Source organism: Abramis brama, assembly GCF_963993115.1.
Source record: "Abramis brama genome assembly, chromosome: 8".
In the NCBI taxonomy this organism is placed as follows: Eukaryota; Metazoa; Chordata; class Actinopteri; order Cypriniformes; family Leuciscidae; genus Abramis; species Abramis brama.
Genome location: NC_139970.1, coordinates 27307401 through 27317015, shown reverse-complemented (window position 1 = coordinate 27317015; position 9615 = coordinate 27307401).

Here is a 9615-nt window from a genome sequence, read left to right as displayed (position 1 = left end):
ATCCATTATAGGGTCAGTTCTTTTGTTACAAACTGCTCTAAGACACGAAAGTTGAGATCCAAGTGCAGTAGTCTTTTATTAAATAAACTCACAACTTCACATATACAAATGCAAACTCAGGACTGAGACTTGGGAACAGAACAACCAACCACCATGGTGCAACAATGAACTGAAAGCAAGCAAAGAACTGAAAAATACTTCTTCTTTAGGGTTTATCGGCAGCTTGCATCCATTAACGTTGCACTACCGCCATCTTCCGGATTTATTTTCCTGTCATGTCCAGTTACATCATATTCTTCTCATCAGACATGTTCTTGATAAAAAAAAGAAAATATTTCCTCTGCTTTGTTCATTCTCCCCACTTTGCAGTATTTCCTTCACTCCTGTCCCTATTGTTCCAACTTTTCCTAACACTTCCATCATCTTTTTCCTCTGGTCTTCATATTGTCTGCAACTCAACAACACATGCTATATAGTTTCTGCAACCTGACAACAACCACAAAAACCAGTTGGGTGCTTCATGTGTAGTGTGCTATTCAAATTACTGTGACCTATCCTTAATCACTGAAAAAGACTGAACTAAACACAGGGCTTAAATACACAGACAGACAAGCTAAACAAGATAACAAGTGGGCGTGGCTAATAAGAACCCCCTATGGAGACTAATCAACATAACGGGGAACTGCTAAACACAGGACAAGACAGGGGAACACAGACATGAATCATGACACCGACAGCTAATTATTCTGAATGATTTCGGCCGATGCCGATACAGATATTTTGATTTTTTTCTTACAGAACATCTCTCCCAAATAATGCTGCAAACTATACAGGGAACCCTCTCATTTGGTACACTATGATATTAGAGGTTAAAATTAACAACAGAGCTGTTTATATTCAGCTGCTATTTATTTCCAGATATAATATATAAGTTACAATATAAGTTATAAGTTACAAACAAATACACACAACAAATAAGAGACAACAAGCGTAGCACTAAATCTGGTAAAACGTTACACATTGCTCTTTGCATTGTTGTAAAATACTTTCATGAAAAACAAGTATATATATATATATATACACTACCGTTCAAAAGTTTGGGGTCAGTAAGATTTTTTTATGTTTTTAAAAGAAGTATCTTCTGCTCACCAAGCCTGCATTTATTTGATTAAAAATACAAACAAAAACAGTAATATTGTGAAATATTATTCCAATTTAAAACAGCTCTTTTCTATGTGAATATACAGTAAAGTGTGATTTATTCCTGTGATCAAAGCTAAATTTTCAGCATCATTACTCCAGTCTTCATGTGTCACATGATCCTTCAGAAATCATTCTAATTGAAAAGACTCGACTTGACTTTAGACTTGCTCCTTGTGACTTTAGACTTGACTCAGACTTGTGCCTATTTACTTGAAATGACTTGTGGAAAATAATTTTTTTCATGATTTGATGCTCAAGAAACATTTATGATTATTATCAGTGTTGAAAACAGTTATTTACATTTTTATTTCATGATGCTATGATGAATAGAAAGTTCAAAAGAACAGCATTTATCTGAAATCTAAAGCTTTTGTAACATTAAACACTACCGTTCAAAAGTTTGGGGTCAGTAAGAATTTTAATTTTATTTTGGGGGGAAAGAAATAAAATAAATCTATACTTTTATTCATCAAGGATGAGTTAAACTGATCAAAATTTACAGTAAAGACATTTATAATGTTAGAAAATATTCTATTTTAAATAAATGCTGTTCTTTTGAACTTTCTATTCATCAAAGAATTTTGAAAAAAAAATTGTACACAACTGTTTTCAACATTGATAATAATAATGAATGTTTCTTGAGCATCAAATCATATTAGAGTGATTTCTGAAGGATCATGTGACACTGAAGACTGGAATAATGATGCTGAAAATTCAGCTTTGATCACAGGAATAAATTACAGTTTAAAATATATTAAAATAGAAAACAGTCATTTTAAATTGTCATAATATTTCACAATATTACTGGTTTTTTTATTGTTTTTTATCAAATAAATGCAGCCTTGGTGAGCAGAAGATACTTCTTTTAAAAACATTATACATTAAAAAACATATGCACACTATAAAATTAAGACATCTTTTAAAACAGCTCTTTAATGAGGCAGCAACATATGATAGATAGGACAGAACAAGAAAGACTTTATTCTTATTATTAATAATCTTTCATTGCGCAAAAGTATTATAATATGAAAGGCTCCAATACAGTGTGGCACAAAGTGTTTATGCGCATCCCGAGCGCAGAATTATGCTCTTGAGGCAACATGGAGACACAGGGCACAGCGCTTCGAGTCCACATTGAAAAGTTCAAAGCACAAAGGAAAGACATATTGATGTGTAGTGTATAATACAGTATCTATCAATGCATTACTCGGCCTCGTCTGACTGATACCCGATCCGGCAAAGAATGGGAGTGTCGGAGCCGATACCGATACTGAGTATCGGATCGGCGCATCCCTAATAATTACACTTAATACACTGTAATAAATATATAATTACACTGTAACAAATGTATATTTACACTGTAGTAAACATAATTACACTGTAATAGATGTGTAATTACACTATAATAAATGTGTAATTACTCTAACAAACATATTTACACTGTAATAAACATAATTACACTGTAATAAACATATAATTACACTATAATAAACATGATTACACTGTAATAATTGTATAATTACACTGTAACAAATGTGAAAAGTATAATTATGCTGTAACAAACATAATTACACTTAATACACTGTAACAAATGTATTATTACACTGTAACAAAGGTATAATTACACTGTAATAAATGTATAATTACACTGTAACAAATGTATAATTACGCTGTAAAAATATAATACACTGTAATAAATGTGTAATTACACTGTAACAAATGAATTATTACAATGTAAAAAATATGCAATTACACTGTAATAAATGTATAATTACACTGTAATAAATGTATAATTACACTGTAATAAATGTATAATTACACTGTAATAAATGTATAATTACACTGTAACAATGTGTAATTACATTGTAATAGATGTATAATTACAGTGTAAAAATTACAATTACACTAATATATAATAACACTGTAAAAAATTATAATTACACTGTAATGTATAGTTATACTTAATAAACTATAACAAATATGTTCCACTGTAACAAACGTATAATTTAACTTTATACACTGTAATAAACATATAATTACACTGTTAAAGAGTATTACACTAACAAACGTATAATTACACTGTAACAAATGTATAAATACACTGTAAAAGTGTATAATATTACTGTAACAAACACATAATTACACTGTAAAAATGTATAATTACACTGTAACAAATGTATAATTCCACTTAATACACTGTAACAAATGTATAATTGCTAGAGATGCAATACTATACTAGATGGAATTCATACAAAATTTCGACCTAAGCTGGTGTGTGGTGGGCGTTCTGGTGCAACATGGCTGCCGTCGCATCATCCTGGTGGATGCTGCACATTGATGGTGGTTGAGGAGATTCCCCCCTTCCATGTAAAAGCGCTTTGAGTACCTAGAAAAGCACTATATAAATGTAACAAATTATTAATTATTATTATTATTATTTTTAACCCATACAATTTACTTGGCTTCTTTAACCGAACTACTCACCTTCTACGATCCCTTCTCATCTTCATCCTTCATCCTCCTTGTCCTCAGATCATCGTCACCCTCACTGCACCTGCAAGGGACACTCAGACTGTTACCACTCAAGTTCAGTCTACTCAGCTATCTCTCTGCTTAACACTCACCTGCTCATTCTGCTTGCTCTCTTCTACCTGTAAATAAACTACCTGTTACCAGAGTTACCTGTGTTGTCTCCTTCTGTACGCTGACAATATATTTATTATGTCAATTGATTGATTTGTTGGTTTTGAAGCAGTTTGGTTTTGATTTTTGGTTTTGAAGCAGTACACGCTGGACGGCTTGTTTATAGTTGCAGAAATGTCTGGGGAAGTTCCTCCAGATGTCCACTTCTGATTTTCTGACTGCTCTCTTTTTTATGACAATAGACTCTTATTTATTTGGCATTTGCTGAGGAGGTTTGTTGACCGTCAGCAGTGAAATGAGTGCCAGCTGGGATGGTGTGAACACAGAAGGGGTTTGCAAACTGGCCAAGATCTTGAGCTATGAGTTAATTCATTACAAATGACATGGCAAAAATGTTTGATTTGCATCTTGTGATGAAGTTACAAGTAAGGGAAGCAGAAAAGACAACAGACAGGCACCAAACACACACTGACACTGTGGATATGTTGGCATAGATCAAAATCTTAGAACCGCAGCTGTGACTGGAAATTTTAATTACACTGTCCGCTTCTCATTGATGAAGTAATTAAAATTGTGATGTAACGGGAATATTGCAAAATAATTTTTTGAGTTATTTAGTTGCTGCTTTTAACACGGTAGTCAAGACCATTTTTGAAATATAAAAAGGAAGTTATTCATTGTTAAAATACTTAATATATTTCTTCAAAAAAAATTTGTTATGCTATCACTCTTCTAAAACAGAGGAAGAGAAAACCATTTTATTTCTATATATGTGGAGATTTAAAGGGTTAGTTCACCCAAACATGAAAATTCTGTTATTATTTACTCACCCTAATGTCGTTCCAAACCCGTAAGACTTTCTTTCATCTTCGGAACACAAATGAAAATATTTTTAATGAAATCAGAGATATTTCGGTCCCTCCATTGACAGTCTAAGCACTTTCCCAATTTGCTTCAAAAAGTTCATAAAGAAACGATTACATATGAATTAAGCAGTTTTATTCCAAATTTTCTTGATTGCTTTGTATGATGAACTGATTTCATTTTGGCTTTTTTCAGATATAAACATTCATTGACGCACACATCAGTTATGATGTGAGAACCAATGAGGTTCATTCTCGTGTGTTACACAGCACGTTTGAGCTTCCACAAGAACCAATGAGGTTTGTTCTCGCGCATCAAGCAGTTACGCTTAAAGCAACACTAAGGAAAATTTTTTACCTTAAAATAATGTTTCCAAAATCGTATCAATGATTCATAAAGTCGTAACAGGGTGAAAGGCACTTCTGGATTCGCTTTGCAGCCCTATATCTGCTATAACCGCACCATGCAAGTTTGCCAAACCGGGTCGCGTTTCTGTAGTTCGAATGAGACATAAGAAAACTACAAATTTGACTTGCTTTACGTCAAGCGTTACAATAGTCATTATTTAGTTTTCCTTTGTTTCTGATGTCGCAATACATCATACTTTCATGAAATCATGCAACATACTCTACCTTGTCAGTGGACATCGTTCATTCCAAAGCCAGTGCTGGATAAACAGCGAGTGTGCATGCGACAGTAGGCTGCGGCTGGCGAAATTATTTACGACAGCGGTAATGGACAATTCCGCTTCCAACCTGTAGGGCGACCGAAGAGGAATGTTGCTTAGTGTCGCTTTAAGCTTCTGTTTGTGTTCACTGATCAATGTTTATATGTGAATAAAAGCCTAGATTCAATTTGATCATATAAAGCGATCTTGTCTCTTCAGAAAGTTTTGACTAAACCGCTCAATTCATATGGATTAGTTTTATGATCTCTTTATGAACTTTTTGAAGCGTTAAAGTGGTAGATGAGTAGACTCTCAATGGAGGGACAGAAATCTATCAGATTTCATTAAAAATATCTCCATTTGTGTTCTGAAGATGAACAAAAGTCTAATGGGTTTGGAACAACAAGAGGGTGAATAAATGATGACAGAATTTTCATTTTCGATTATTATCATCATTTATTTATTTTGTTCCTGTCACAAAATCTGTTTTTTAACATCCCTGGAAGAACAAAAACCAACATGATGTGACAAACAACACAAAAGATGATGCCTGACAGAAAAAAAGAAATCTGTTGGGGATGTCAGTGAGTAATCTGGCAATTATCTCCGTTAGCTGCTTTCAGTAACATTAACTAATTCATTTACTGAGAAGCATTGAAGTTGGTTTTTGAAGATGTCACTTTTCTCACATACGCATTTGAACTTAATTAAAGTAAATGACAGTAAATTACATTGCTTACTTTTTTTGGACATCTTAGTAGTGAATTTGAGCAGAACAAGAAGATTTCAATCTTCAGCATGCAGATGAATCACAGGCTGGAAAGTAACAGATTGCTGCAACAAGAGGTGCTGACTGAGACTGAGTGCTTATATTTATCCACAAGCATAAAAACACTCGCAGATGATGATGATGATGGGAAATGACAGAGAAACAGAGAAAATTCTAACAGAGAAAATGAGCATTATGTAAAAGCCAAACTGTTCATGTAATGCCATAGTGGTGACTGTGATTATGTTTTTGTATCAACAATTAAAAAGGAGAAATTGACATTTGATGTCAGCTGAGCTGCCAGCTAGTTAGGAGACTCTCTGATTTAGTTCAACAATTTCACTTTTTTCAGATGATTTTCCAAATTGTTCTGCCTTTTCTACACATACATGCCTGATGACTGAAAGAGAAATAGAATGCCTAATGTCACAAAGAATTTACAAATCCATATTTAGTTTACTTTCCACATTTTTCTACACACCATTAGAGGACTATTAGATGGATAAACCTGAAAAGAAACATTTGTGATTATTTGTAATAATAAATTCTAACACAGATTGTAAATGGTAATCATTTTATTATAATTTATTTTATTTGCTGCAGTGTCTGAATTTTACATACTCAATTCCTTGAGTGATTGCACCAAACTCAAAAAACCTTGATAATCTGGATGTGTTTGATTAGACCTGAATTTTTGTTTTCAGTCTGCTATTAATAGAGCAAACAAATTACCTGAAAATGACTATGCGCAGACTTAGAAGATGCCTTTAGAATGCATTTTGAATCATTATTCAAATTTTATTCTGTTTTTGGAAAGTAGAGTGCACTGCAGCACTAGCCAAGGGCAACAAAGGATTATTTTAAACTTTAGTCATACATCATTTCTAAATAATTTCTATACAAGCCTCAAAGTGGCCAGGCTGATTCCATATAGAGCATGAAAAATGTATTTATATGTTAACCCCTTAACTGCTTGGCACTGCTTGTTTTTTTTTACTGGCTTTTTTACCCCTATCACATATTTAAGTAATAATCATAAATTAGGTATCATTCAAAAGCTTAAACACTCAAAATTCATCCTGTGAAAACCGTTTTAAAATCAGACATTGCGTTAGCATGGAAACAGTACTTTAAATCATTTTAGCAAGATGCTCCACCTAGTGGGCAGTCACATTTCATATTATAATTATAATTTTAATTTAACTATTTTATAATCAAAACCTTTTCTAATCTTGACTTTACACATATAATCGGAAAGGTTCCATATTTAGCGACTAGTTTTGGTAGGAGTGAGGTTAATTTGTTACAAAAATAATAATAATAATAATTCAATGTAATGTGGGTGTCACCCGGTGCCTATTTTTTGTATTATGCCTAAATAAAATCTCATAGGAATTTCAATTTCTGTGATATCAACTTTAAATTTGGAACGCAACTTTTTTTAGACATATGCCTTTGATTGTATAGCAATTTTAGAGTACATTTTTTACTTTGTTTTAATTAAATTTTTTAATTGTATTATTTTGTAAAATATATATTTTGTATAAAATGTTTAGTACAGTACATTTGCTTTACAGTGAACTTAAATTTCTATAACATTTTCACACTTTCATTTTTTTTAAGTGCTTTCACTTCAGCGATAATCTGCTGTGTGTCTTCTTTGAAAAGAGACGCACCTTAGGTCTGTATTCCTTTTTGTTCTTCTATTTCTGAAGATGTCTATTGCCCTTTGCAGTCTTTGTTCTTATCTGCTCGAGCACTGAGCATCTCCATGGTTATGAGCCTGTGATAGGTCAAAAAAGAGGCAACAATGTGATTATCGTTTGGTTATCTCATTCCCTATTGAATGCATTGTTAGCGACAAAGCCTTTCCATGGCAACAACCGGTTGTGAGTGGCAGCGAGTTTGTTGATATCTGAGTAGAACGCAGAGCTGGAGGGCTAGTGCTGATGTCCTGTCCAGTGACCTGGAGTTGTTTTGAAGGTCTGCAGTGCAACAGCTCATGCTTCCGATGACTGTATTACCGTTATGAGCATTTAACCGGAACTTCAAAAGACTCATGTATGGATGGTGTCCATTTACATTGTGTAAGAAGCAACACATAAACAACATTCAATCAATGTGTTTATATCAGTGCCATCACTGACAAATAAAAAATATAATTCCTTGAATCAGAAATACAGCTGCCATTTAATAATCATTTAATAGGCTAAGCTGCCAAAAAAATAATTTAATAATGCCATTTAAAAGTTTTTAATAAATAAAAACTGAAATACTGTTATAGCTGAGAAATGAGGCAAGAAAAGCATGCAACTGAAAATGGGATGTTAATATTTGCATAACTTATTTACTAATCCACCTCAGCAACTTCACTCTCAGAAAAAAAAGGTACAAAAGCTGTCATTGGGACAGTACCCTTCAAAAGGGTTCTACTATGTACAATTTAGGTACTAATATACACTTTTGGAACTAATATGTACCTTTGAGGGACTAATATACACTTTTGGAACTAATATGTACACTTTTGGTACCAATATACCTTTGAGGGACTAATATGCACTCTTTAGGTACAAAGGTGTACCTTTTGAAAAGGTACCGGCACAGTGACAGCTTTTGTACCTTTTTTGTGCTGCTAATGAACCGAGCAGAATAAAGACCGAAGGCATTCTGTCATTGCACTGAGATTATTATTTTCAAATATTCCCATCATTTAAACGTTGAAGTAGAGGACTGAACCTGTAAAAAGTCATCATGGATGACCATAAGTGCTTTAGAGCAAAATATTTCAACACAGCTAGTTAAATATTAGTAAATTTCTTCCTCCATGTCTGAATTAATCTATAAATCTGATCGATTTGTATATTTATTTTGCAATGTGTAATATACGTCTTCTGTATTGAGAATAATTCAAAGGTCATTTCAATCTTCCCCTTGTTTGCTAAAGAACCAGGTTGCATGTGTGTGTGTCTTCTGTAAACATTTAATGTGTAAATCTATGAGTAGTGCTCATTAGAAGGTGAGATCTTATTGGAAGTGAGCTATTGCTAGTCCACATCTGACAGGTTCATTTTTACCAGAGGCTCATGTCTATGGTCAACACTTTTCATTTCACACCACACGCCGTATTCACACATTCACATGTAAACATTTATTCTATAAGACATGACTGCCAGGTTAGATGTACTACAAAAAGGAAGATAAGTGGCACAGTGCTTGGGGTAATGAGACAGTTCAAATGGAAATGGAAGTGTGAGAGGAGAAAGAGAGAGAGAATGAAAGAGAGAAAGTTTGAAATATATAGCACAACTAATGCATGTTTGTGTGAGAGAAGATGGATAGATGGATAAATGAATAGGGAGAGGGACAGATAGACATTTATATAGATAGATAGATAGATAGATAGATAGATAGATAGATAGATAGATAGATAGATAGATAGATAGATAGATAGATAGATAGATAGATAGAT